The sequence below is a fragment of the Geotrypetes seraphini genome, chromosome 1, assembly GCF_902459505.1.
Source record: "Geotrypetes seraphini chromosome 1, aGeoSer1.1, whole genome shotgun sequence".
NCBI classification, from domain to species: Eukaryota; Metazoa; Chordata; class Amphibia; order Gymnophiona; family Dermophiidae; genus Geotrypetes; species Geotrypetes seraphini.
In genome coordinates, this window is record NC_047084.1 from 38,924,188 (window position 1) to 38,950,701 (window position 26,514).

The 26,514-nt window shown below is 41.0% G+C and overlaps 1 protein-coding gene across 4 annotated transcripts in view; it reads right to left on the minus strand.

Annotated features, from left to right (window-relative positions):
- Positions 1-7,945, minus strand: part of ERBIN (erbb2 interacting protein) — a 516,286-nt gene extending 508,341 nt beyond the window's left edge. For 2 of the 4 annotated variants that reach the window (XM_033930056.1, XM_033930065.1), the window contains exon 1: positions 6,731-7,737. The gene's annotated coding sequence lies outside the window, so the exon portion shown is untranslated. Of the gene's footprint in view, positions 1-6,730; positions 7,739-7,767 lie in introns of those variants that run through there. The other 2 variants (XM_033930041.1, XM_033930031.1) reach the window with 2 other exon arrangements.
- Positions 7,946-26,514: the final 18,569 nt, after the last annotated feature.

Here is a 26,514-nt window from a genome sequence, read left to right on the forward strand (position 1 = left end):
TATATGTGTTCAGGTGATAGATATATATATATATATATATACACATACACAGCACCTGAACACAGATCCCTGTAACATATGTATATGTGTGTTCAGGTGATAATATATATATATATATATATATATATAAACACACACACACACACACACACCCCCATGCTATAGGGATCTGTGTTCAGGTGCTATATATGTATATACGATAAGGCTGTATAGTTGACTTCATAGAATTACTAGTAACTTACACTTCATTCTCATGTATATCATCTTTTGGGTGGAAAAGACAGTCTTATAGAAAACCATGGGAACTGCTCCTCCTCCACTATTATCTCAGCTAAACCATGACTATTTAGCCCTAGTCTCTATCTGCCCTTTCACAGGTGCAAACTTCTTCTCTAAACAGAGAGCAATACTCACTGGATCCCTACACTAGCTGACCCAGATGCAACCTTAAGGGCTCTTTTACTAAGCTGCATTATGTAGTAACCACAAAATGTAATTACACTAAAAAATATTTTAACCTTTTTTTTAATGGAGTGTGTTCAGGGTAGAGAAGAGAATGGGCATTCCTATGTGAGCATTAAGGGCCAGATTTTGTAATTGCCAATCACACTTAGGCGCCAGTTACAGAATTACACTTAATAGTACTTAACTTAAAAAGTTAGACACCTGTAATAGTCGTTCTCCACACCTAAACACACCTACTTTGGTGTTAGGCGCCATGCAATAGGCATAATTCTACAAAAGATAGGTGTCTCTATGCCAATTAGATTTTATTTTTTTCAATTATGAGCTTGTTAAAGCTCATGATTGAAACCAATTTGCTAATTCAGTTAGGTGCCTAATTTTAGGGAAAGAACATAATCAATCATTTTAGGGCTGTAATTAAAATGGCCTTAATGCGTTGGAAAGACCACAAAAGTGTGCACTTTTCCACAACTTAGAAGATCCCCTTTAGTAAGTCAAGATAAGCGAGAAGAAACGGAGAAAAGGTTTCAATATTTCTTGCCCGCTCCACCACATATTAACTAACACCATTTTTATCAATTTCACCAAATACCAGAAACCAAATGGGCATAGGTATTATATATGGACTGTTGCTTTAACCTGTAACCAAACTATAGTAAAATAAGCAAATATTAATATAATGTATAATTAGAACAATTAGGTAATGATTTAGCGACAGTACCATATTAAAACAATGCAACAGAAATATGACACTCATTAACAATGCAAATAAAACATCTCAATAGTCAGAAAAGATGGGTAAAGAAATGCATTAGAATAAATAACGTGTTTCCACTATAAGCAGGAACAATGTAACAGAGTCAGAAAAAGCACTATGCTATAAACAAAACAGACTGACTCTGTAACAGTAACACAACCCCAGAGGAGGACTCGTTTTACAAAAAGTTAAGCTCAGAGATATAAAACTCTGAAGAGGGAGAGGTAACCCCCTCTTAGGGAAAGAGTTTATCTTCCAATCATTGCTTCATAATTGTGACAAACGAGCCCAACTCCAAGGTATGAAAGTTTTAACTGTGTATATATCTCAGTGTGGATGCAATATGCATTCAACAGGCTTTCAAAAATAGATAAATATTCTGCATTCAGGTAAGCACTAGAGTTTTCAGCATTCATATGATTAATTCTCAAAAATACTTATCAGGGTCCAGAATAAATAACAGCAAGATTTAAGATAAATTGTGGAGCAAGCTATTTTGAAGCCTCTGCAGAACAGTAGGTGCTTTTTTGCATCACTGCTTGGGGCGGAGGAGGAAGGGGAGAATTTCAGGCTTGCTGTTGGGGCAGGAACCATCTGCACCATCCCAGCTAGCTGCACAGTTAGTACCGGTGCCTCGTTAGATCATATACAAATGATTTAGCTCAGGGTTCCTCACATACATGTGGTGCGCTACAGGAGAGAGGCAGCCCCCTTCTGTCCAGAGGCATGCGGATCTGCTTGCCAGCCCGTTGGGGCCAGCCAGCTAACCCTGGTCAACCAAGGCTCCTCGTCACTGCAGTATCGTTCCATTTAGGGGGATTCTAACTTAGAAGCATTCACAAATCAAACAACTAGCTCAGTTAGTTTCAGAACTCCCCTTTACTAAATCAGATAATATATCACAGAAGGAGTCTTCATAGACTTAACAATTTTAGACTTCTTAGGTTAACAGACCTCAGTGGTACCACCTGTATGCTGCTAAACTTTTAGATCATACAGAATATTGGCACCCATAGTCATCATTGGCCTCTAAGGTAAATCTTTTAAAATATTTTTAATACTTTAAATAGGTATAATAGTATAAATAGGTATAAATACTCATCTTCATCTACGCAGGTGGGGGTAGGCACTCCAACATAGATCTATGTTTTGCCCCAAACGGGCTGTATCAAGGAAATCCCTCTAAAATCCAACAGTTCATTCTCCCCACGTTATAGATTTCCTTGATACAGCCCGTTTGGGGCGAAACGTAGATCTATGTCGGAGTGCTTACTCCCACCTACGTAGATGAAGATGAGTATTTATACCTATTTAAAAGATTTACCTTAGAGGCCAATGACGACTATGGGTGCCGATATTCTGTATGATCTAAAAGTTTAGCGGCATACAGGTGGTACCACCGAGGTCTGTTAGCCTAAGAAGTCTAAAGTTGTTAAGTCTATGAAGACTCCTTCTGTGATATATTATCTGATTTAGAAGCATTCAGTCATAATCCTGCAGGTGGTAACTTTGCCCCATTGGCTCCTCAGCTAAGCACATGCACCAAACATCTGAGCATGCGGTTCCTCTTGTACTGAGTAGGATTACTATTGCAATGAAACATCAGCAGTTTTTACTGAGCAGCATTATATGGAACATACACAGCAGACTCAAAAGCACACACCTTGCCATTTACCACATGGAAATTTTAGTATTAAACCACGTGGTAAGTGCAAATCTTACTGTGGTTTAGTAGAAGTGTCTCAGAAAGGATGGACATCACTTATTTGTTCACAATCCATCACATCTATACTAAAAGCTGTGCAAGCTGCCAACAAAAGAGATCTCTGTTAATATTAAACCTGGCTAAAAAGATTAATAGTGTTCTGTGGCACAGCCACAAACATAAACAGCCATGAATTATGGTTTCAACAGTTACACCTACCATGGTAACTTTATTAATAAACAAGACTACACTGAAAAGTTGTGTCTTCCTGACAGATTATTAAGGTACTCACAAGCAAAACTGTCTGAAAGGATCTAGTAATAATTTATAATGTTTTTGAGACACCTCTCTCTCTCTCATTAACATTGCAGCTTCAGAAGTTACCATGCTTTATAAAGGGATTCACCTATTTATCCTTCTCACCACAAAAGGGCTCTTAATTTCAACATTTATGTATTTTGCTTGCATGTATCAACATGGCTTGAAATATTTGAAAATTTCCCAGGAGCCAGCAAGATTTATTTTTAGGAGCCAGAATGAAAAATTAAATTCAAGTCCAGTGGTTTTCAAACATAGGATGATTAACCATTGCTGTATTTTGTTTGCAAATTCCACACAGACTAATATAAAAATGGGCCACTGTCAGAACGAAATTCCCAACTAGTAGCGAATTAAACTTCCAGAGGCAGCCAATCCGCCAGAAGCCTGTTACCAAGGGTGATAATTTTGCATGACCCTGGCCTTATATACTCGTAGGTAGAAAATGACACGGGGACAAATTTTTCCCCGTCCCCGCGGGAACTCAATTTTCCCATACCATCGCGGTGAGTTCTTTCTGTCCCTGACCATTCCTGCAAACTACATCCTCATTTGCACAAGCCTCAAACACTTTAAAATCATAAGTGTTGGAGGCTTGTGCGGTTAAGGCAGAGCTTACAGGAATGGGGCAGAGACAGCAACAAAACTCCTGGGGATGGGGAAATTGAGTTCCTGCATAGACGGGGACAAATTTGTCCCCATGTCATTCTCTATTCATAGGTCAACTGGGTGGCCATCCAATATGAATCAAGAAAAGATCCAGATTCAGCTTGTGATTTTGGAGAGTGATTTTGGAGAGGGATCCCTCATCCCAGCCAGAAAGGTCAGCGAAAACGGTTAAATTCGCTACTAGTCATACTGTACACCTTTAATTGAGTTACACATTGATACCACAGTTTGTTTCTTTAGTCCAACTTCCCACAGCTCTTCCAGCAAGTCTGAGCTATATGATGCCACTCTACCTTTACTTTTGTACTGGGGAGGAGGGACACATATCTCATTCGGCTCTTCATGGCTCTCAAATTTCAGTACAGTGCTTGTGTTCTACCATTTTTCTCACATCTACCAAGTGTTTCCTTACTGTACTCCATCCAACCCTCATCAGTTAATTTCACTCCCCCCATTTTTCTGCTCTTATCCCTCCAACTTTGTTCCTTTATTTCCTTGCTAGTCCCTTTCTCTGACTTTCCTTTCTCCCACCTGCCACCTTCTCTCAGTTCATTTTCTCCTAATATGAGCAGTATCAGAACCATAGGGGATTTTTTTTTTTTTTGCTGCAGTCCACCCCTATTGGCAGATTCTCCTTCTGCATGCCCATATATAAAAGACTGCATACTGTGGGTACAGCAATGGGCGGTTCTTCTCTTGTTATAATTTTTTTGTTGTATTTTTGCAATACCATCAATAAAAATTGTTAAACATTAAGATCAATTTCATTCTGCATGTACTTGAATATAAAACTAGATTTTTGGGCAAAAAAAATGGGGGTCTTGGTTTATATACAAATCCTCCCCTTCTCAGACCCAATGCAGGCCAATCTCAAGCCTTGTTGGTCCAGTGGTGAGCCAGGGCAAGAGCAATCCTCCTTTGCACTTGCCCCGTGAAATCTCACTACTCAACATGGCTGACGTTGAGATCTCACAGTAACCTCACAAGACTGCCGCGAGTTTGGTTTATATTTGAGTCAACCTATTTTCCTCCTTTTTTGGGGGGTGGGGAAGGTTACCTCTGTTTATATTTGAGTATATAGGGTAAATCAAATCCACCCTGAGACTGACATCCAAGTCATACAGATCTCAAGTGGCTATTGCTTCTAACCAGCAGAGGAACTATTAGTGGTTGCAGATCAGCAGTAGCTTTCAAGCATCCTCTTTTACAAGTAGATGATCTACAACTTAAGTTGCAGAAGGTGAGAGTTTTTATCCTTTTTGGCTGCTCACACCTCTTAAGCAAGGCTGGCAGCAGATCAAACTGCAGTAATTTAAATTTAATACCAACCCCAGTTAGGCTAGGAATTTCTTGGTCACCTAACAGAATATTTTTGGAGGGTATCCGAATCAATAATATGAAACATGCAATAGATAAGATATGCTTGCACTGAAATTTTCAACCACATTAAGCTTTTACATTTGGTTTGACTAACTTAAAAAGCAAGTAATAAGTGGATTAACAGCCATAAATAGACTTAACGGTATTGCGGGATATAAACTGTTATTATTATTATTATAAATGTATGCACTTGAGTGTGCTTTATGCAAGGCCTGAAAGGAGTTCCATGATAATGTTTATTTAGGCAGCTATATTACTGTGAGTTTACATACACACAGGTTCATCTATGCCCACATAGGGCCTGTTTTTTCCTTTCTTGTCAGGTAGCAGCTAATCCAACTTAGCAGTCATCCCTAGTCCTAGAGGTTGACATCATATCTTACAAAAAGGAGGATCTGACTTTCTACACTTGATTTCTATATAACATCAGGTAAAATTTAAGATGCTATTAAAGAGATCAAGCAAAAAGATAAATATTACCAACAAATTATTTTAGTATTACACCATTGCCTATGCACAGAAAGTCGCATCACAATTATGCAAAAAGCACATAAAAATGGGAGATCACAAACTGCTGAAACTTGTGTATTGCAAGTCTAGACAAAACTCAAATACATGCTAGTATTGAACCATTTCACAAATTAAAATGCCCAAATCAATAACCTAAAATAAGGTGAACAAAGCAGTTTCAAAACAATTTATCAGATACAATACATCTTAGAAGATCTGAATTTGGGGCTATTTGATATGATTTAGCCTTAAAATACCCAACTATCACGATTTTGTAACAAAAATCATTCTACTATCGCCTATTAACTTTAGCTCCAAAAGAAAACAAAATAGCTTTGACACCACTCACATACGGTCACAGTAAATAATGGAAAACCAGAAATATCTATTCAAGAAACACGAATAAGTTACAAAAAGTTACATAAGAAGGCTAGTTCAAAGACACTGAGCAGTTTTTTTAATTAAGTGCATCAAATTACCAATGGGGAAAAATATTGAAGAAAAAAAACCCACCCTTTGAATAGGCACAAAAAAGTAAGGGGGGAGGACAAAAATCTTAAAATAAGATTATTCTAAAGCTACACAACTTTATATTACTTTGTTGTCAAAGAAGTTAAAAAAAAAAGTAAGAAAAAGTAAGAAACTAGAGAAAGAAAGATACAAAAGAGAACAAAGTATTCAAGTCTACTCGGAATAGTTTCACTACAGGATCGCTCCAAATGAACAAAGAACTACTCCGTCTAAAGAGTACAAAAACCTGTAGTTCAGACAAACTTCACTTGCACTTTCCAAAGAAACTAGAAGTGAGAACCCGTGAAGAAATAAATTAGCTATAATAAAGAATTAAAGACTAGTAAATGACTTCAAAGTATCCCCCCCCCCCAGCCAATGCTCAGTAACAAACGCTGTGAGCTATTATTTTTTACCTTATGTATTTCCGGTATGCAAGAAAGCTGTTTCCGTAAGTCTACTTTTCTTCCCCCGAGAGCAATTAAATCCAAGTTTTCTTCAATACTATCGCAAAGGACATCCAAGGTTTTCTCCCTTCCCTCAGAGATTTCACGTTTCCAAAGGTTTAGCCCTCCCCCGTGGCCTGATAATCCTCGTTTGTCCACAGTACCGACCTTTTCCAATAGCAACAGTTTAAAAAGTTACGTGCACCATAATTTGTCTTGCTCAGCCTTGAAGTCGTTCCCTGGACGTGAAAGAAATTTTAAACATATACGAATATACAAGAGTAGAAGAGGAAGCTCCAAAGTCGAGGGAGAGTGCAACTGTAAGCACATTAAATCCACAGGCAAGCTGAAGAGAGCGAGCTCGAGTGCAAAATGTTCAGCCGTGCGCTCGAGCAGTGGCGGCAACAACAGCTACAAAGCCCAAGCGAACAGGTCCATTGGCTCGCGGCACAGCACCTTCCAGGCTCGCGGCTGCGCTCTTCCTCCTACCTAAAGCCTCGAGACGCGGCTCCAGGGGCCCCCCACGGGTGACGCACCCGCCTTCCGTCCCCCGCTAGGCGATCTGCCGCGCCCAGAAATGCAGTGGGCACGCGGAGCAACTCACAGGTCTTTGCTCGGCCGACCGTATCCTCTTCTGGTTTCTGCCCGTCCGTCACATCAGGAGAAGGAAGGCTAGACAGCGAGCGCAGCGGCAACACCGTCGTCCGTCTGAGATGTAAAGAGAGCGCTCGAGAGAGAAGTGACGGCCACAGAGAGGATACGTCGCCCCGAGCACCGTCTTTCCGCCTAGCTAGGAGGCGCAGCGTCCCGGGACAGAGAGGAAGCGGCCGCTACCACCCACTCCTCGACAACAGCGAAGCAGACACACTGCGCCAGATCCGCCCCTCTCCATACCCCTCAGATCGGCGGCACAGGTCAGCCTCAGAGACTGACGTCAGACTTCAAGGCGGAGCAGGAACCAATCACAACGTAAACAAAAAGAAAGTAAGTTGGGGTTCTTTACATACTTTATATACATGCAAAAAGGCGTAGCTACTTTAGAGCTAGGAAGCTAATTCTGAGATTTTATCCTGGGCCTTTTCAGAAGCACAATTTAAAACTGTTACAGCGAAAGCAGCTGTTTCATTTCATGCGGAAGCAACAGCAGATGCAGCAACAAGAAGTACGAGCTGTGGAAAAAGTAGGAGTAGCAGCGCCTGGTGTTAGGTGATATATGGTCCGGAGAACAACACTGGCTAGAGGTGCTGCAGAAAAAGCGACCCCCAAGAAAGCTGGGTTTGTTGTATCTCAATACGAGTACAGTACCTGAATCAAACTGTGGGACTCTGGATACAAATCCTTATATAAGGGAGAATATACTACTTGTTTGAACACATTGTTATAGACTCAGACTAGGGAAGCTACAAATGGGGACTCAGTATCCTACAGATGATTTGTTTTAATAGTTATAGAAACAGAGTTGCTAAATTATCCAGATTCAGAAGGAATAATATGAGCCACTCATGAATTTCTGAGAAATCTATCCTGGTGCATTATGATACCTGCAAACAGAACCAGCAGAAACACCTTTTATAGGATGGGGGTGTCAAGCTCCACCTTTAATCCCACCCTTCAGCTCCTCCATCTTCATATTTCACTGCATATGCCCATATGCCCTTCCGTCTCTCATCCAGAATCTGACCTCTTCCTTCTCCCACCACAGTCCATGAATTAGCCTTTAGCCCCTTCTCCCACTCCCATCCTTAGCACACATCTCTCACCTTTCTCCTTGACAGTGCCCAGGCCTAGGATTAGATCACTTCCCAAGCCCTTATCCCCAGTCTCCACATCATCTGAGCCCCTTTTGTCATCAGACCCTTATCCTAGTCCTTGCATTAGGGATGGAGGAATACCCTAATGGTTAGTGCAGTGGCCTGTGAATCAGAAGAACTGGGTTCAGTTCCCACTACAGATTCTAGACAAATCACTTAATTCTCAGGTGCCCCCTCTGTAATATATAAACTGCTTTGATTGTAACTACAGAAAGGCAGTATATCATCACCCCTGCCATAATACTACTACTACTCTTTTTTAGACGATTGTCCAGGTATCTGGACATTTTTTGGTTTTTAATGGGGGGAGTCTATCCAGGTTTAGCTGGTTCTCCTGACCACCCATCTACCTCCTCTCTAGCCACTATAATTTAATCTTTGGGCAGCTGGAAGCAGCAACGAGGTGAGCCCTGGAAGCTGCCTCGCTGCAGGTTCTGCCTACACAGGTACAGGAAGTTGCTGCAGAGAGGCAGCTTCCGGGGCAAGCCAGCAGTAGCAGGCTGACTTCATTGTTGCTACTGGCTTCCCAAAGATTGAATTACAGCAACTGGGAAGGAGGTAGATGGGGAAGTCGGGAGCGAGAGAGAGAGGTTATGAGGGAAAGCAGCATCAGAGGTGGGAGAGGCCTGGAGAAATAGCATGGAGGGAAGGAGGACTGGAAAAGCATTATGAAAAGGAGAGAGTGTTGGAGAAAAGAGCATGGAATTTGGGTAGTGCTGGATGGGAGGGGAGAGACAAACAGCAAGAGAAGAGGCTAGGAGAGAGAGAGTAATGGGCAGCCGAGGGGTGGGGGGGTTAGGAGTTGGAAGGCGAGAGAGAGAAAAAAAAGAAAGAAGCACCCATAGGCAATGCTGGGTAGTAACTAGTTACTGTCATTAGTTACATCTTAAATTATAAAATGCTAGCCGCGCATGCACACTTGCGCCGCGTGTTCCCTGATCACTTTTCTGTCAGGGTGTGGCAAGCACGAGTGCGCATGCGCGCTTAGTACGTCACTGGCAGGGATGGATAGAAGCAGCGTTGTTGGGCAAGGAGCCGTCCTCGCACGCCCCGAGACCAGGGCAATCTCAAGGCGCAGTGGCCATGCTAGGGGTAGGGTAGGGAGGAGGGCTTTGAGAAAGGTGGCTGTCGGCGGAGAGCAGCCGAATGCAGGAAGCGGAGCGGCCAGGTAAAAAAAAAAAACAAAACCCAACCGAGCGAGCCGGGCCGCTGAGAAAGCGCGGGAGGCCTGGCCCAGGCTGCGGACGGGGACGGAGCTTGGTCCTTTGCCGCTCACTCCCCTTCTCTTCCCGTGGACCCGACTACCTTGGCGATTCAAGCAGCGTGTGCAGCAGTCTTCACACGCTGCTTCGGGCCCTTTTACTGCTCTGATTTGCTCTGCTGCGTCTCTGATGATGTCATCCGGGACGTGCCAGAGTAAATCAGGGCAGTAGAAGGACCCGAAGCAGCATGCGAAGACTGCTGCACACGCTGCTTGAATCGCCGGGTAGGTAGTCGGGAAGGGGGGCAGCAAGGACTCTGGGGAGAACGGCAGACACTGGCCCTGTACTAACTCCCTTGGACAGGGGGAGCAGGAAGAGGTGCTGATGGACAGGGGGGGGGAATGAAGGGAGGCCTATTGCTGGACAGAGGGAGCAGGAAGAGGTGATGATGGACAGGGGGGGAAAAAAGGAAGGGAGGCTTATTGCTGGACAGGGGGAACAGGAAGAGGTGCTGATGGACAGGGGGGGAAAATGAAGGGAGGCCTACTGCTGGACAGGGGGAGCAGGAAGAAGTGCTGATGGACAGGGGGGGAAATGAAGGAAGGCCTGCTGGACAGGGGGAGCAGGAAGAGGTGATGATGGACAGGGAGGAGGTAAAACAAAGGGAGAAGAGCTGCTGCTGGATAAGGGGAGCAGTGAAGGGGTGGTGGTGGACACAGGAGAGGTAAAAAGAAGGGAGAATGGACAGGAAAAAGCGGCTAAGGAGACAGAGAGAGAAAGAAATAAATAAAGACACACACACATATATTCTAGCACCCGTTAACGTAACAGGCTATAAAGCTAGTTTTTAGATAACTGTCAATATAACTAATTACTTTTTGATAAAATTGACTAAATTAGGTAACTAGTTACTTTATTTTAGTAACCACTAACAAAATTTATAAGTTACTTTTCCATTACTGTTTACATAGCATGCAGAACAATTGAAAAATTTCCATTTGTGTTATTTTATTCATTAAGCCTCCACAACAGAAACTTTTTGGAAGTTACTGTACACTGGATCGAGTTCAGCTCATTGGAATGAAAGTCTGCAGCACTGGCATGTTCACGTTTGCGAGGACGACATACTTTCGACCTGATTGCGTCCACACTAGAGAAGATCCACTCCAAATTTTGTATCACTGACAAAGTTATCTTCACAGTTAAAGATTCAGCCATAGTACCTGTAATACAACCTTTATTTAGTTGATCTTGATATAAATTTAGTAATTGGGGTAATAAAGAATTTTGAAATGATTTATAAAACTCAGCAGTGAAACCATCTCTACCTGGAGCAGATCCTGCTCTAAGAGATTTCAATGCTATCTGTATCTCATGCAACGTTATCGGTTTTTCAAGGGATTCTTTTAAATGATCAGGAATTTTAGGTCCATCAATTCATTTTAAAAATTCAATTCCATCAATTTTCTTATTTGAATCAAGCTCAGAAGAATATAATGCTTTATAAAAATTTCATAAATTGTTCCAAAATGCTATTAATTTGGGAATGAGTTTTCCCTTTTTCATCTTTAATAGCTACAATATTTATTTTCTTTTTCTTTACTTTAAGATAATTAGCTAACATTCTTCCTGCCTTATTAGAATTGTCATAATAGAGTGCCTGCTGATAAAATAATTTTTTTAACTATTCTAAAGGAAATCTCATTATACTTATATTTATTTTTTAATAATTCCTGTAATGTGCTTTGTTCCCATTTTAAGGCCAATTTTAATTCTTTAATCTTTTCTTCCAAACTGGAGAACTCCATTTTGAGCTTTTTCCTTGTATGTGCTGAGAATGAAATAATATGACCTCTTATAGTAGCTTTAAAAGCATCCCATAGAGTTTCTAAAGAGATTTTCTCTGAAATATTCAATTGGAAATATTCATTAATTTTTTGTTGTAATTCTTCAATAAAGTTATCTTCAGCTAGCAAAGCATTAATAAATCTCCATACAGGTCTACTATAATTTTGATCATTTATTTGTAATTCTATCCATACACCTCCATGATGAAAAAATAATCTGATCAATAACAGCTTTTATAACTTGCTGAATTAAAGTATCTGACACAAAAAATAATCTATTCTTGAAAAAGATTTATGTACTTGAGAACAAAATGAAAATTCTTGATCTTTAAAATGTAATATCCTTCATATATCTTTTAATCCACAAGATTGAACTAGATTTTCTAAACCTAATGATTTCATTATTCTACTTGGTTTTTTATCAATCAAGGGATCCATGACTGCATTGAAATCTCCAGCCACAATCATTTTAGTTGTAGCCAATGGTAAAAACAGCTGTTGAAGAGATTTAAAAAACTCAATTTGACCCGAATTAAGTGCGTAAACATCAATCAGCATCAACGTATCATTCCCTAAACTCATTCCCACTTGAACCCATCTTCCCATAATATCTGCAGAAATTAATCTAAAGCACAGGTGTCAAAGTCGGTCCTCGAGGGCCGGAATCCAGTCAGGTTTTCAGGATTTCCCCAATGAATATGTATTGAAAGCAGTGCATGCAAATAGATCCCATGCATATTCATTGGGGAAATCCTGAAAACCCGACTGTATTCCGGCCCTTGAGGAGGGACTTTGACATCCCTGATCTAAAGCATCTAGTACACTTTTTGTTTACTAAAATAGCTACCCCTGCTTTTTCCCCCCTTGCTGGAGCATAAAAACAATGTTTCACCCAATTTCCTTCTAATTTTGATGGTTCATTTGCCAAAAGGCGAGTTTCTTGAATAAAATATGTCAGCTTCTTGTTTTTTTAAGAAATTTAAAGTTTTCTTTCTTTTTATTGGGTGATTAAGGCCATTAACATTTAATGAAAAAAAACTTAATCATTTCTTAATTTCATATTTTCTAACATATAATCTCCAATACACATACCTTCATTTCCCTCCAATAAACAATTAATGTATCTTTCCCCCTCCAATAAACAATTAATGTGTCTTTCCCCAACCCATATACTCCCTTTCCCTTCCCTCCCTCCCCCCCATAAAAATCTTGACTGCTTGGAAGTGTTTATGAGAAGCAAAACCCCAAAGCTCCCCCCAAAAAACCTATCTTAAAAGAAAATCCAGTTTAACCAAATCATATTAATCAAATCCTGTAAATCATATTGAAATTAAATAATGGATTATAAATTAATATATCATTAATCTATAACAGGTAGAATAAAATAACCAAACATTTGATTAAACATTTATACTATATAATAAAACCCAAGCCACGCATGCACACATATACCCTTTCTGTTAAAAAGTATTTCCTTAGATTACTCCTGAGCCTATTACCTCATAACTTCATCCTATGCTCTCTCGTCGCAGAGTTTCCTTTCAAATGAAAAATACTTGACTCATGCGCATTTACGCAACATAGGTATTTAAATGTTTCTCAAGATCAAAAAAGTAGTGATAGTAAAACCAAAAAATTTCAGTCACCAGCAGTGGGCTACCTCTCTAAGATCCAACATTGAAATTCAAAAACAGGTGGAGAAAAAGCCTCAAAAACATTAACATGCAGCAATCATTGATGATTCACAGCTGGCATTCTTTTCTTATCATAGGAAAAAAACTTATATATATATATATATATATATATATATTATTTTTTTTCTGTAAAAACTTTTTAAACTTTTTATATATAAATAAGTGAAATCTAAAGTTCTAGATGCAACATCGCTGAACAAGGAAGCAAAATACTTAGCTCTGGCACCAGAGGATGGAACTGGAGGGAATCCACCGGTATAAATTTCTACTTTTTTTTTCAGTGGCAGACAAAAACCTCTCACAGTACACAATCAAGTTCACGACAGACAAGCACTTGTTTCACCAACACATTTGGTTTCTTCAGGGATTCTCAAAAAGCTTCCAACAGCCACAATATTCTCCTTTAGTGCACGTTTGAAGCTGGTGTTAAACTTCTGGCTGTGGAAGCTGTTTGATGAATTTCTAAAGGAGAATATTGTGGCTGTTGGAAGCTTTTTGAGAATCCCTGAAGAAACCAAATGTGTTGAAACGAGTGCTTGTTGGAGGCTATGGCTCTGTTGTGGACTTGACTGTGAGAGGTTTTTGTCTGCCGCTGAAAAAAGAAGTAGAAATTTATACTGGTGGATTCCCTCCAGTTCCGTCCTCTGGCGCCAGAGCTAAGTATTTTGCTTCCTTGTTCAGTGATGTTGCATCTAGAACTTTATATTTCACTTATTTATATATAAAAAGTTTAAAAAGTTTTTACAGAAAAAAAAATTATATATAAAAAAGAATTAAAAATACTTTGCACAGTAGTGGGGTTTTCCCTTTTAGATCTTTTTACATTGTGCTATGGGTGTGTGTTTTTTGCCTATGATAAGAAAAGAATGCCAGCTGTGAATCATCAATGATTGCTGCATATTAAAAATGTTTTTGAGGCTTTTTCTCCACCTGTTTTTGAATTTCAATGTTGGATCTTAGAGAGGTAGCCCACTGCTGGTGAGTGACATATTTTGGAATTTTTTTTATTTAAATGTCTCTATCATATCTCCACTTTTTGCCGCTTTTCCTCTAAAGTATAAATATTGAGATCTTTAAGTCTGTCCCCATACGCTTTATGATGAAGACCGCACACCATTTAGTTATATATAATTACATCAAATACATGCATAAGTGCAGGCTAATGACATTGATGGAATAGTACAGAAGGACACTAGAAAAGGGATAGAATAATTTTTCTTTATTTTCTTTTAAGAGCATAAGTGTATAGGTTAGAAATAAATGCTAATGGTGTGTAAAAAAAGAATTATGTTGCTTGCTCCATTCATAGACATATCTCATATCTGGTTTAATGAAACATAAAATTTACAAAGAATACTAATAGTGTGGGCTAAGAAAGAATGTGAAAGCCGACAATGTATCCCTGTATTGCATGAAGAACATTATTCTGGAGCTTCATATACTATTTGTCAAGGACACATAAGCTCACATACTTTAAAAATATCTGATCAGATCATTTCTAATGTGATAAATCTGGCACTGCTTCTGCCTTTCTCCCCTTTAAAAGCCAAAATTAAACAGTTCCTAGGGTGAGAAAAGCTGACCAAAATCACAGTTCAGGCTCATTGACAGATTTGGCTGCCTATCCTGACCCAGCTGCCCCAGAACAGGAACTCTGGAGAGATCCAGTAACCTATAATGAGGTTAAAGAGTTCCCCAGGCAGAAACCAATATCTTACAGAGCTTTGCCCAGAAAGCAGAAGCAGTTCCCTGTAATTAAGAATTGCAGAGATTTGTAGGGTGACCGGAGGGGGAGCCAGAGAGATCCAAGTCCTATACCTGATCCATATAAGTTTGGGCAGGCTCATAAAGACAAAAGCAAGGAACTCACACACCAGAGCAAGACCCACAGTGTAGTGAACCTAAAGCTGGGCAAGGTAATGATGTGGAAATGCTGGATGTTGGAAAACCTGCCCAGTTGAACAAGGCAGAGCTCCTAAGCCAAGAGGAACCAATGGAGGTTCCAGAGCAGCTTGCTTCAGGAAGTGAGCTGGTTGAGGCCATGGACGTGAGTTGAATTTGGGAAGTGCTGATATTTGTTCTTGCCTTTTGAAAAGGTACTACCTGAATGCTAAAGTGACTTTAGAGCTCAAAGAGGCAAATTCTATAAAGGACGCCTAAAGTTAAGCATCCACAATGTGGACGTTCAACAACTTAGGTGTCCAAATAGATTAAATAATAAGCAGAATTAACGACTTTAACAAGCAATAATTGAAAGTTATGTGTCCAAAGGCTGTGCACGATTCTCAAAATAGGTGTCCAGAATTTCATAGATGTACATCGGAAAAAGCTGCACCTAACGGGATAGGTGTGGGCATGGTTTTAATATGGACGTCCATTTACAGAACTGCATGGCGCTCAGCGTTCTAAGACATCTATATTCTTGCCTAAAATGTAGGCATTGCAAAACTAGATCTACTCTGGGAGCGGGTTAGGCTTGGGTTAAGCGTGCTGGAGGCGTCCAGATATAGTGGTATAGGTTTTGATTTTTGGTGTGTACTCCTGTTTGATAAGGTAAAAAGAAATTTAATAATGCATTACTTGTGCAAAGCATATAAAAATATATATTGCATGCTAAACTTTTTTGGGGGGTAAAGAGGACTTCTGTTTGATAATAATGGAAAAAGATGTTTAATAATGCATTACTCAGAGAAAGCCAGACAATCGCGCGCGGACAATGGAACTCAGATAAATGTGCGCAGGACGTCAGCACACCGGATTAAAAGTTAAATTTAAAGCACTCCGAAGGTGTTTGTGGGACCCCCCCAGTTTACTTAGAAGTATTGGTGCTGCCGTTGGGGGGTGGGAGGTAAACCCCCACACATTTAAAGAGGAAACTGTAATTTTTCCCTAAAACAGGGAAAAAATACACTTTCCTCTGTAATGGAGGGTTCCCCCGAAACCCCCAATGGCAGCGCCAACACTTCTAAGTCAACTGGGGGGGTTCAACTGGGGGGGTTCCCACCCCCCCCTTGGAGCGCTTTAAATTTAACTTTTAACCGGCGCGCTGACGTCCTATGTGCATTTGTCTGAGCTCCTTTGTCTTTGTGCACTTTCATCTATGTACTATATATATATATATATATATATATATATATATATATATATATATATATATATATATATATATATATATATATATATATAAGAAGAGAAACCCTACTCAGTCGCTGTGGCTTAGAGAAGTGGACATGTGTGACGCACAATCTTACAGCAGGTAATTTAGACTCGCGGCCATGAAGTGACTACCATCGCTACATTTCAAATTTCCTGAAGAAGTTCTAATTAAACCAAGTAGAGCGAAACAGAGTTCCTCTATTGCATTAACAACTCTGGATAGATGGCTAAACAGTCACGCTTAAGTTAAGTAATAGATAAGAACTTAAATATGGAGATATAGCAATATTTGCTGTGCACGTATTCTTACATAAGTTAGTTCACAAAAGTAAGAAGAAGAAAAGATTAAAAAGAAATATTAAAAAAACTTTTAAATTTTCATTTAAATCTAATGAATAGACAATTGGACCGATGATAGTCTGCAAGATGGTTACACACCAGGACTAGTTCCGAAGGTGATACTAGCAGACGCTTGAGTTCCATAGTCTATAAAACAAGTGAAAATTTCAATTTGGCGATAGACTATAAATTTAGTGATTATTGTGTGACACTGAGTAATTGAGGTGTACAATAGTAGTTAGAGCTACAGCCTCAGCACCCTGAGGTTGTGGATTCAAATTACTCACTGCTCCTTGTGACCCTGGGCAAGTTACTTAATCCCCTCATTGCCCCAGGAACACTAGATAAGAGTTTGAGCCCACTGGGACAGAAGGGAAATATGATAAAGTAGCCAAATGTAAAATCCACTTAGGATATAAGTGGTATATAAATAATTAATAGATAAATAAATTAAATAGTGGTGCTTCTTGGGGACAAAGAGCCTGACCAGCAGCCTGGAATCACCCTCTGTAAAATTGGGCTGCCTCCTGCATGACATTTTATTGCATACGATTTTAATATTTTAAAAACCCAGCATAAAATCTCCATTCTAATGACCTGGATTGGCCACCGTGAGAATGGGCTACTGGGCTTGATGGACCATTGGTCTGACCCAGTAAATATATTCTTATGTTCTTATAACACTAAAATGCGATAACATTATAGTCATCATCAGGACACCTAAAAGGTGATTCTACAAAGCACGCACATAAGAACACTCAATTCTATAAAGGACGCCTAACTATATAGATGCGCTTAGATTTGCTGGGCTTCGCTGAGCGCAATTCTCTATTGTACGTCTTCTTGGTGATGCAGCTATAACCTGAGTTGAACTGAACAGACTGTTCCCATTATTCCCCTTTATTTTATTTATTTATTCAGTTTTCTATACCATTCTCCCAGGAGAACTCAGAACAGTTTACATGAGTTTATTCAGGTACTCATGTTTATTGTCAGGCTGAAAGTATAGGTAAGAGTGTTGCAATATTTGATTTCACTTACACCATTTATTATATTATTTTCATGATTTTTCCACGTATTAAAGCACACAAATGTAGCCCAATGATGGTGTATGGCTGAAGATTTAAGCGGCTATGTCCACTATAAAAGCCTGGTTTGATAATCATCGGAGGCTAGGTTCTTTTGAATTGGCTCCTTAGAGCTTATTACCTCGCACTGAGGGCATATTATACATATAATTTTGATACACACCATCCCCCTCTTCTACAAAGCCGCATGGCATCAGCCCTGAAGCCGTTTAAATCTCCATGGGCTTCGGGGCCATTACCACGCGGCTTTGTAGAAGAGGGGGCATGTGTGATTGTTTTGTTCCACTCTTCCTTGCACTGACTAGCATTGCTTATTTCTATTGTGACTTTGGAGGTAAAATACAGCATTTTATTATTTTTATTTTGGATTGGATATTGTGGGTTTAGCAGAGAGATGCAGACTGCAAGCTCCAACAATCCCCAGCAGCCCTCACTGATTCAGATTCAAGCAACCAAACTTGAGGATGAGTGGTAAAGTCTTGCTGTGGTTTGCATTTTATTTGTTTGACAGGACTTTTTGTGTATTGAATGGGGTTGAAGTGTCCACAGAAGTCTCTGTAGGAAGAGGAGGTCCTCAAGGATTAGCATTGTCAGCATTATTGATCAATGTTTATATGGCATCATTGGAAAAGGTTTTTTAATCATTAAATGCCCATTATTCAATATGCAGAAAATTTTTTTTTTACAGTTAATAGATTGGAGAAAGATCTGAAAAATAAATTAGAATCCTGTGTGGTGAAAGTTGTGGATTGGATGAATACCCATGATTTGAGTCATCAGCATACAGGTGATACTAGAAACCATGGGAGATCAGTGTTCCAAGAGAGCAGGTGTAAATTGAGGAGTGGTTCCAGGATAGAGTCTTGAGGTACGCCAATTGATAGTGGGATGGCTGTGGAGGAAGAACCACTGTTGCCTACACTGAAGATGCGATGGGAGAGATAGGAAGCAAACCAGAGAGAAGAGAACCCTGGAATCCCAGCAAGGACAGCATATCAAGGAGCAGGCGATAATCAATAGTATTAAAGGTGGCAGATAGATTGAGAAAGATGAGGATAGAGTAGAGGCCTTTGGAAACTTTAGTAAGGGAGGTTTCTGTGGAATGCAGTGGGCAAAGGCCTGATTGAAGCGGATCAAAAATAGCGTAAGATGAGTGGAAGTCCAGGCAATGGTGGTGAACAGCATGTTCAAGTAGCTTGGATAAGAAGGAGAGAGAGATGGGGTAATAGTTGGAGGGGCACGTGGGGTCTAAAGAGGGTTTTTTGAGGAGGGATGTGACAACAGCATGTTTGAAGGCATCAGGGACAGTTGAGGTAGAGAGCGATAGGTTGAGGATGTGGCATAGGGAGGTATTAAAAAGAACACTGTGGAATCAAAGCAGCATTTTTTTTCAAGAGTCTCCACATATCAGTTTTTCAACGCGTTTACCATCATAGTACTTTTCCGGGTACCCCTGAAGAAGACTATCTTGTCGAAACGCGGACTGTGTTGGGTCCTGTGCTTTCAGCGGACTAGGTCCTTTAAGTTTTTCATGTGGATTATTTTATTTGTATGTGGATTGCTTTATTGTACTTTTGGAACGTTGACATAATAAAGTCCATTTCAGGAATATCGTCACTCCAAAGTGTTCTTTTTGGTTTCTTCTGGACTTTGTTCTCTGTGGATATCTTAGGGTCAATTTTCTTTGGTTTTGCATAGGGAGGGATGCCAGCGGGAGAGATAGCACTGAGTAGGTGAGTGGGAATTGGATCAGAGGAGCAGGTAGTGGGTTCGGAGGATGAAAGAAAATGTGCGGTTTCCTATTTAGTGATCTCAGAAAAGGAGGAGAGGGTGGCAGGTGTTCAGGGGAAGTTAGCAGAAAGGGCAGATGGAGGGAGGAGAATCTTCTGGATCTTATTATAGAAGATCTGGAGGGAGGGTGCTCAAGGTGAATCTTCTGGATCTTATTATAGAAGAACTCTGCCATGGTCTGGGGAGAAATTGAAGGGGGGATCGGAGGTGAGGGTGTTTTGAGTAGGGAGTTTAGTGTGGTAAAGAGATGGTGAGGGTTGGAACTAAAAAAGGTAGTTAAATGGGTATAATAATCTTGTTTGGCAAGCCAGAGGGCAGACTGGAATGATATCAGCATGAATTTGAAGTGTACATGGGATTTGAGCCAGAGGCATTCGGTGGAGCGAACACAGGAGCACAGGTAGTGAATGCAGGGAGTCAGCCAGGGTTGAGGTTTGGCATGCCTAACAAGGCATGAAATTGGAAGAGCGAGGGTATCTAGAGCAAAGAATGATATTATAGGAGAGGACATCTTCGTTGACAGTCTTGTTTGACATAGTAGTTGTGGAGAAGGATGAGACAGCGGCGGAAAGGGCCCCAGGATCAATAGCCTGAAAGTTCCTGAATGTATTAGTGGTGATTGACCGGGTCTGAAGTTTGGGGGTAATGAATTGTGAACATTAGCAGATGATGGTCAGAGTGGGGGATGGCTGGTATTGGAGAATTTAGTGGCTGAGCAGTTGAAGGAAAGGATTAGGTCCAGGCAGCGTCCATTTTGGTGTGTAGGGGTGATGGAGCACAAATAGAGATTAAATGAGAATGTTAGAGCAAGGAACCAGGAAGCAAAGGAGTTAGAGGGGTCATTGACATAGATGTTGAAGTCACCAAGGATGAGGGAAGGAGATGAGGGCTCAAGAAAGAAGAAGAGCCAGGAGTTGAACTCGGTGAGGAAGGAAGAGTGGAATATTTTGGGCAGTAAGTAGATGACTGCTACTCAGAGAGGTAGGGGAATGAATAGGCAGATGGAATGGACTTCAAAGGAGGGAGAGCATTGAGATTGTGGTGGAAGAAGGGACTGAAATCTGCAAGTGGGTGAGAATAGTACACCAACACCTCATCTTTGACCAACTTGGCTAGGAGTGTGAGAGAAAAGGTACCTTCCATGACACAGGGAAGCAGCTGAAGTAGAGTCATCAGGGCATATCCAGGTCTCTGTTAGTGCGAACAGGTGGAGAGATTGAGAGACGAAAAGGTCATGGATGTACGCAAGCTTGATGGCATTCAGACATTCTATAGGGCACAAAAGAAGAGCAGGGAGAAGGGAGGGAGGAGAGGAATAGAAATAACACTACAATATTATCATACTATCTTAGAATCTAAGCATACATTTACTCATTTTTTTCAGGTAGCCCTAGTGATACTGTTTTGACTTTAGTTTCTTAGCAGGCTGCTGAGCAGGGATGGTGTGCATCTATCAAAGAAGGGTAGATGTGTCTTCGCCAGAAGGCTGGCTAATCTACTGAAGAGGGCTTTAAACTAGAAGTGATGGGGCAGAGTGATCAAAGCTACCGGGTGAGTATAAGTCCTCAGGTAAATAAATCACTCTACATGGATGGGAAAAGGGGGCAATGTCTGGAAAGAAATGTCTGGAAAGCAGTACAGTGGAACCTCGGTTTGCGAGTAACCCAGTTTGCGAGTGTTTTGCAAGACGAGCAAAACACTTAGCAAACTTTTGTCTCGCAAACCGAGCATGTTCTGCTACACGAGCACCTCCCCCCTGCTCTAACCGGCATCACACCCCCAGAACCGGCATCGACCCCCCCCCTCCGCGAGAATCGCATCGTACCCCTGTGCTGAAAGCAGCATCCGCCCGCCCTTCCTCCCAAACATGCTCCTTACCCCATCTGCCGGTTGTGCGACTGAAAGAAATCTCCCGCCTCTTGCCTGGGCTGGGTCTTGAGCATCTGCGCATGCTCAAGGCCTTCTGGCTCTCGTTCTCTCTGGCTCTCGGAGAGAACATGATTGTAAGGGTGACAACCCTTTTTGTTAAGCATGTAAGTAAAAGTAAGAGGAAAAGAAGGCCGCTTTGGTTCTCATAAGTAGTAACTGAGAAGGAATAAGAGGTTAGCTTTCATAAACTACAAAAGATTGCAGAAAGAGGAAGACAGGCTAAAATATCTGGAAAAGTTAAGAGAGGCTGGTTGTGTAGTCAAGAAAGCAAAGATGCAAATTTAATAAAAGAAATAGTTGACAAGGTAATACGGGGAGACGACATTTTTTAGATATATTAGTGATAGGAAAAAAATGCAAAAGTGGCATTGTGAGACTCAAAAGTGAAGGAGAGGAATATGTAGAAGCAGTAAAGAAAAGGCTGAATTGCTTAACAAATATTTCTGTTCTGTGTTCACAGCTGAAGTGCTGAGAGCGGGTCCACAGAAGACAAACGTGAATAGGGATGGAGGAGTAATAGACCCTGATCAATTTTTAGAGGGTTGTGTTTGTGAGGAGCTAGTTAAAATAAAGGTAAACAAAGCAATGGGGCCAAATGGTGTACATCCTAGGGTGCTAAAGGAACTTAGAGAAGTTCTGGTAGCTCCGCTGACTGACCTTTTCAACAAGTCTCTAGAGTTGGGAGTGGTACCGGAGGACTGGAGAAGGGCGGATGTGATCCCTCTCCACAAAAGTGGAAGTAAGGAAGAAGTATGGAATTACATGCTGGTAAGTCTGACTTCTGTGGTAAGCAAAGTAATGAAAACACTTTTAAAACAGAATGGTCAAGTTTCTGGAATCCTGTGGATTACAGGACCGGAGGCAACATGGATTCACTAGAGGTAAACATAGAAACATAGAAAAAAGCGGCAGAAAAGGGCTATAGCCCACCAAGTCTGCCCATTCCAAGTATCTCCTCCCCTGAATTTACTCCCTTAAAGATCCCACGTGAGTATACCATTTTTTCTTGAAATCCGTCACGCTGTTGGCCTTTATCACCTGGAGTGGGAGTCTGTTCCAATGATCCACCACTCTTTCGGTGAAGAAGTACTTCCTGGAGTCGCCATGAAACTTCCCTCCCCTGATTTTCAGCAGATGCCCTCTGGTGGTCGAGGGTCCCATGAGCCAGAAGATATCATCTTCTGACTCATTGCGTCCCGTGATGTACTTATATGTTTCAATCATGTCTCCCCGTTCTCTTCTTTCCTCAAGTGAGTACAGCTGCAATTTTTTTAGTCTTTCTTCAAACGTGAGATCCTTGAGCCCCGAGATCATCCTGGTGGCCGTTCGCTGAACCGACTCGATCCTCAGCACGTCCTTTCGGTAGTGTGGTCTCCAAAACTGAACACAGTACTCCAAGTGAGGCCTTACCATGGCTCTGTACAACGGCATCATAACTTCAGGTCTCCTGCTGACGAAACCTCTGCGGATACACCCCTTCATTTGTCTTGCCCTGGAGGAAGCCTTCTCCACTTGATTGGCAACCTTCATGTCCTCACTAATGATCACCCCTAGGTTACGTTCCGCCGTGGTCCTAACCAAGGTCTCACCATTTAGTACATAAGTTCTACGTGGGTTTCTCTTACCCAAGTGCATTATCTTGCATTTTTTAGCATTGAAGCCTAGCTGCCAAGTAGTTGACCATTGTTCCAGCAGTAGTAGGTCGTGTGCCATATTATCAGGTAATAAGCTGTTGCCTACTATGTTGCAAAGTTTAGCGTCGTCGGCGAACAGTGATACCCTTCCTCTAAGTCCTTGCGTCATATCTCTTATGAATAAGTTAAATAGAATCGGGCCCAGGACCGAGCCCTGCGGTACTCCACTGATCACGTCCGATGCTTCGGATGGGGTACCGTTCACCACAAGGTAGGTCTTGTCAGAAAAATCTGATCAATTTATTTGACTGGGTGACCAGAGAATTGGATAGATGTGGTGTATTTAGATTTTAGCAAAGCCTTTGACAATGTTCCACACGGATGTCTAATAAATAAACTGATTGCCTTCGGGATGTGTCTCAAAGTGATGGGCTGGGTTAAGAAATGGTTGAATGGAAGGCGATACAGCGTAGTGATCAATGGAGATCGCTATGAGAAAAGGGATGTTACCAGTGGTGTGCCTCAAGGTTATGTTCTTGGGTCTGTTTTTTTAAACATTTTTATAAATGATATTGCTGAAGGGTTGTCGGATAAAATTTGCTTCTTTGCAGATAATACCAAAATCTGCAATAGAGTAGACATGCCGGATGGTGTGAATAACATGAAGAAAGACCTGGCGAAACTTGAAGAATAGTCTGAAATTTGGCAGCTAAAATTTAATGCTAAGAAATGCAAGGTCATGCATTTGGGCTGCAGAAACCCAAGGGAACGGTACAGTTTAGGGGGTGAAGAACTTATGTGCATAATAGAAGAGCGGGACTTGGGTGTGATTGTATGTGATGATCTTAAAGTGGCAAAACAGGTTGAAAAGGTGACGGCGAAAGCTAGAAGGATGCTAGGTTACATAGGGAGAGGTTTGGCTAGTAGGACAAAGGAGGTATTTATGCCCCTGTAGAAGACTTTGCTGAGACCTCATTTAGAATATTGTGTATAATTCTGGAGGCCGCACCATCAAAAAGATATAAAAAGGATGGAGTTGGTCCAGAGGAAGGCTACTAAAATGGTTTGTGGTCTTTGTTATAAGGCGTGTGGGGACAGACTTAAAGATCTAAATCTATATACTTTGGAGGAAAGGCGGGAGAGGGGAGATATGATAGATGTTTAAATACCTACGTAATATAAATGTGCACGAGTTGAGTCTCTTTCATTTGAAAGGAAACTCTGCAATGAGAGGGCATAGGATGAAGATAAGAATTGATAAACTCCAGAGTAATCTAAGGAAATACTTTTTTAAAGAATGGGTGGTAGATGTATGGAACAGTCTCCTAGAAGAGGTGGTGGAGACAGAGACTGTGTCAGAATTCAAAAGGGCCTGGGATAGGCACGTGGGATTTCTCAGAAAGAGAAAGAGATAATGGTTACTATGGATGGGCAGACTAGATGGGCATTTGGCCTTTATCTGCCATCATATTTGTATGTTTCTATAAATAACGCCAAGCCTATCACCAAAGTAAAAACCAATATAATAAAGGATGTCATAGTACACTCATTGGATTGCAAAGGATTGTGGGATGGATAATATTGAATAGCATTGGATGGATAGCAATGTCCAACAACACCTAAGACATTCCTAATAACCCCATGTCAAAATGGATCAAGAACAGAATGTTTGCCCAACAAATCCTCAAGTTAGTGCAAAATATAATTCCTTATGGTCTTGCTCAATATAGGTAAATTAAATCTGATAATAACTAGCAGGATTGCCTCTGTTTAGCCTAGTATTCATCATCAGGGATTGCACAATTGTCTGTTTCAATGTGTTTTGTATATAGCTGCATTAAAGATTCTCTGTGTTCCTAACCTGTTTCTCCTCCACTTCATACATAACAGAGAGTTTATCATAACAGGGGGAGCATAGCTGCTATCTCTAATCTTATATCAGTTACTGAATGTCCTGTGGTGCTCCAATATCCTCAGTGAGTATGGGATATAATTCAGGCCTGCTACAAAAGCAGGCCTCTCACATTTTTCAATACAAGTAATCAATTCTGAATAGTGTGAAATTTGCTGTATTTACTATTCAATTACCAGTCTTCTTTCATCACGTATCATTGATTTCCAAGCAGCCCACATTTTGAGTTATTGAATTCAGGGTCACACAGAGTGTTGAGATAAAGAAGAGAAATGAACTATACAGCATTTTCTTTTTTTTCAAAAAATGATGAATAGTAGAGAAGATAGGTAGTAATGCTCAACTAATATTATTTCTATCAGTTGATGGACATAACACCCATCAATAGTTGAATGTTTGCCCACTTGGGAGGGGTCCTAATAAGCAATGCACAAAACACATACTGCAGAGGACAGATATGTATGTTTAGATGCAGCTGAAATATATGCATTGTTTGTCAGGACCCTAAAGTGCAGCTGCTCAGGGCACAAGAGAGGTGGCGTCACCAAATTTCCACTCCATTCGTTGCCTCCTTCGATTGTCCATCATCTCCTCTTCCTATCTCTACACCTCCAAGTTCATCTATCACCTTCCCAAAAGCTCCCTACTCCTTATGAAAAACCCCCACCTCCTCGATGGTCTAGGTTAGGGTGAGTAGTTGTTGCTGCCCATGCCAGATTTAGAATGGCAACCATGACTTCTAGTAGTAGTAGAGATTACCGCTAGAGTTCATGGCTGGGGATGACTTCAGGAGGGGTCCTCTTCTGGGACAGGCTCTTAGAATGGGGATGCAAGTGCATGGTGGAGGAGGGGATTCTGAAAAATTATTCTTCTGGAGGGAAGGAGATGGGTTGTTTGCACAGACCACAGTTATAGCTTGCGATCACCCTGCCCTAAAATATCCAAAGATTAAACTGCTGATGGGTGTTATGGTGCTAGTGACAATATGTGTGGCAGGTCCATCCATTCAGACAACTGAAGAGTAATTTTATAACAGGATACTTTGGCTAGAAAGGCATGTAAGTGCATATGTTGTGCCAGTTATATAAAGATCTAATGAACACCTCAAAACTTATCTTGTGTTAAATTTCCTACAAATTAAAGCTCTCTTACTAAGCAGCGGTAGAGATTTTTACTGCGGCCCAGGGTGCTAAATACTCTCTGACGCTGCTCCAACGCTCAGAAAGCAGGAACTGGGTGGGAGTAAGGGCTGCATGCTTGAGTGGTAAGGAATTTCTTAATAAAAGAGTGTGCATTTGGAAACGCCAACTTCCTTCAGGACACCCCCAATGAAAAGTATAAAAGTGGACTT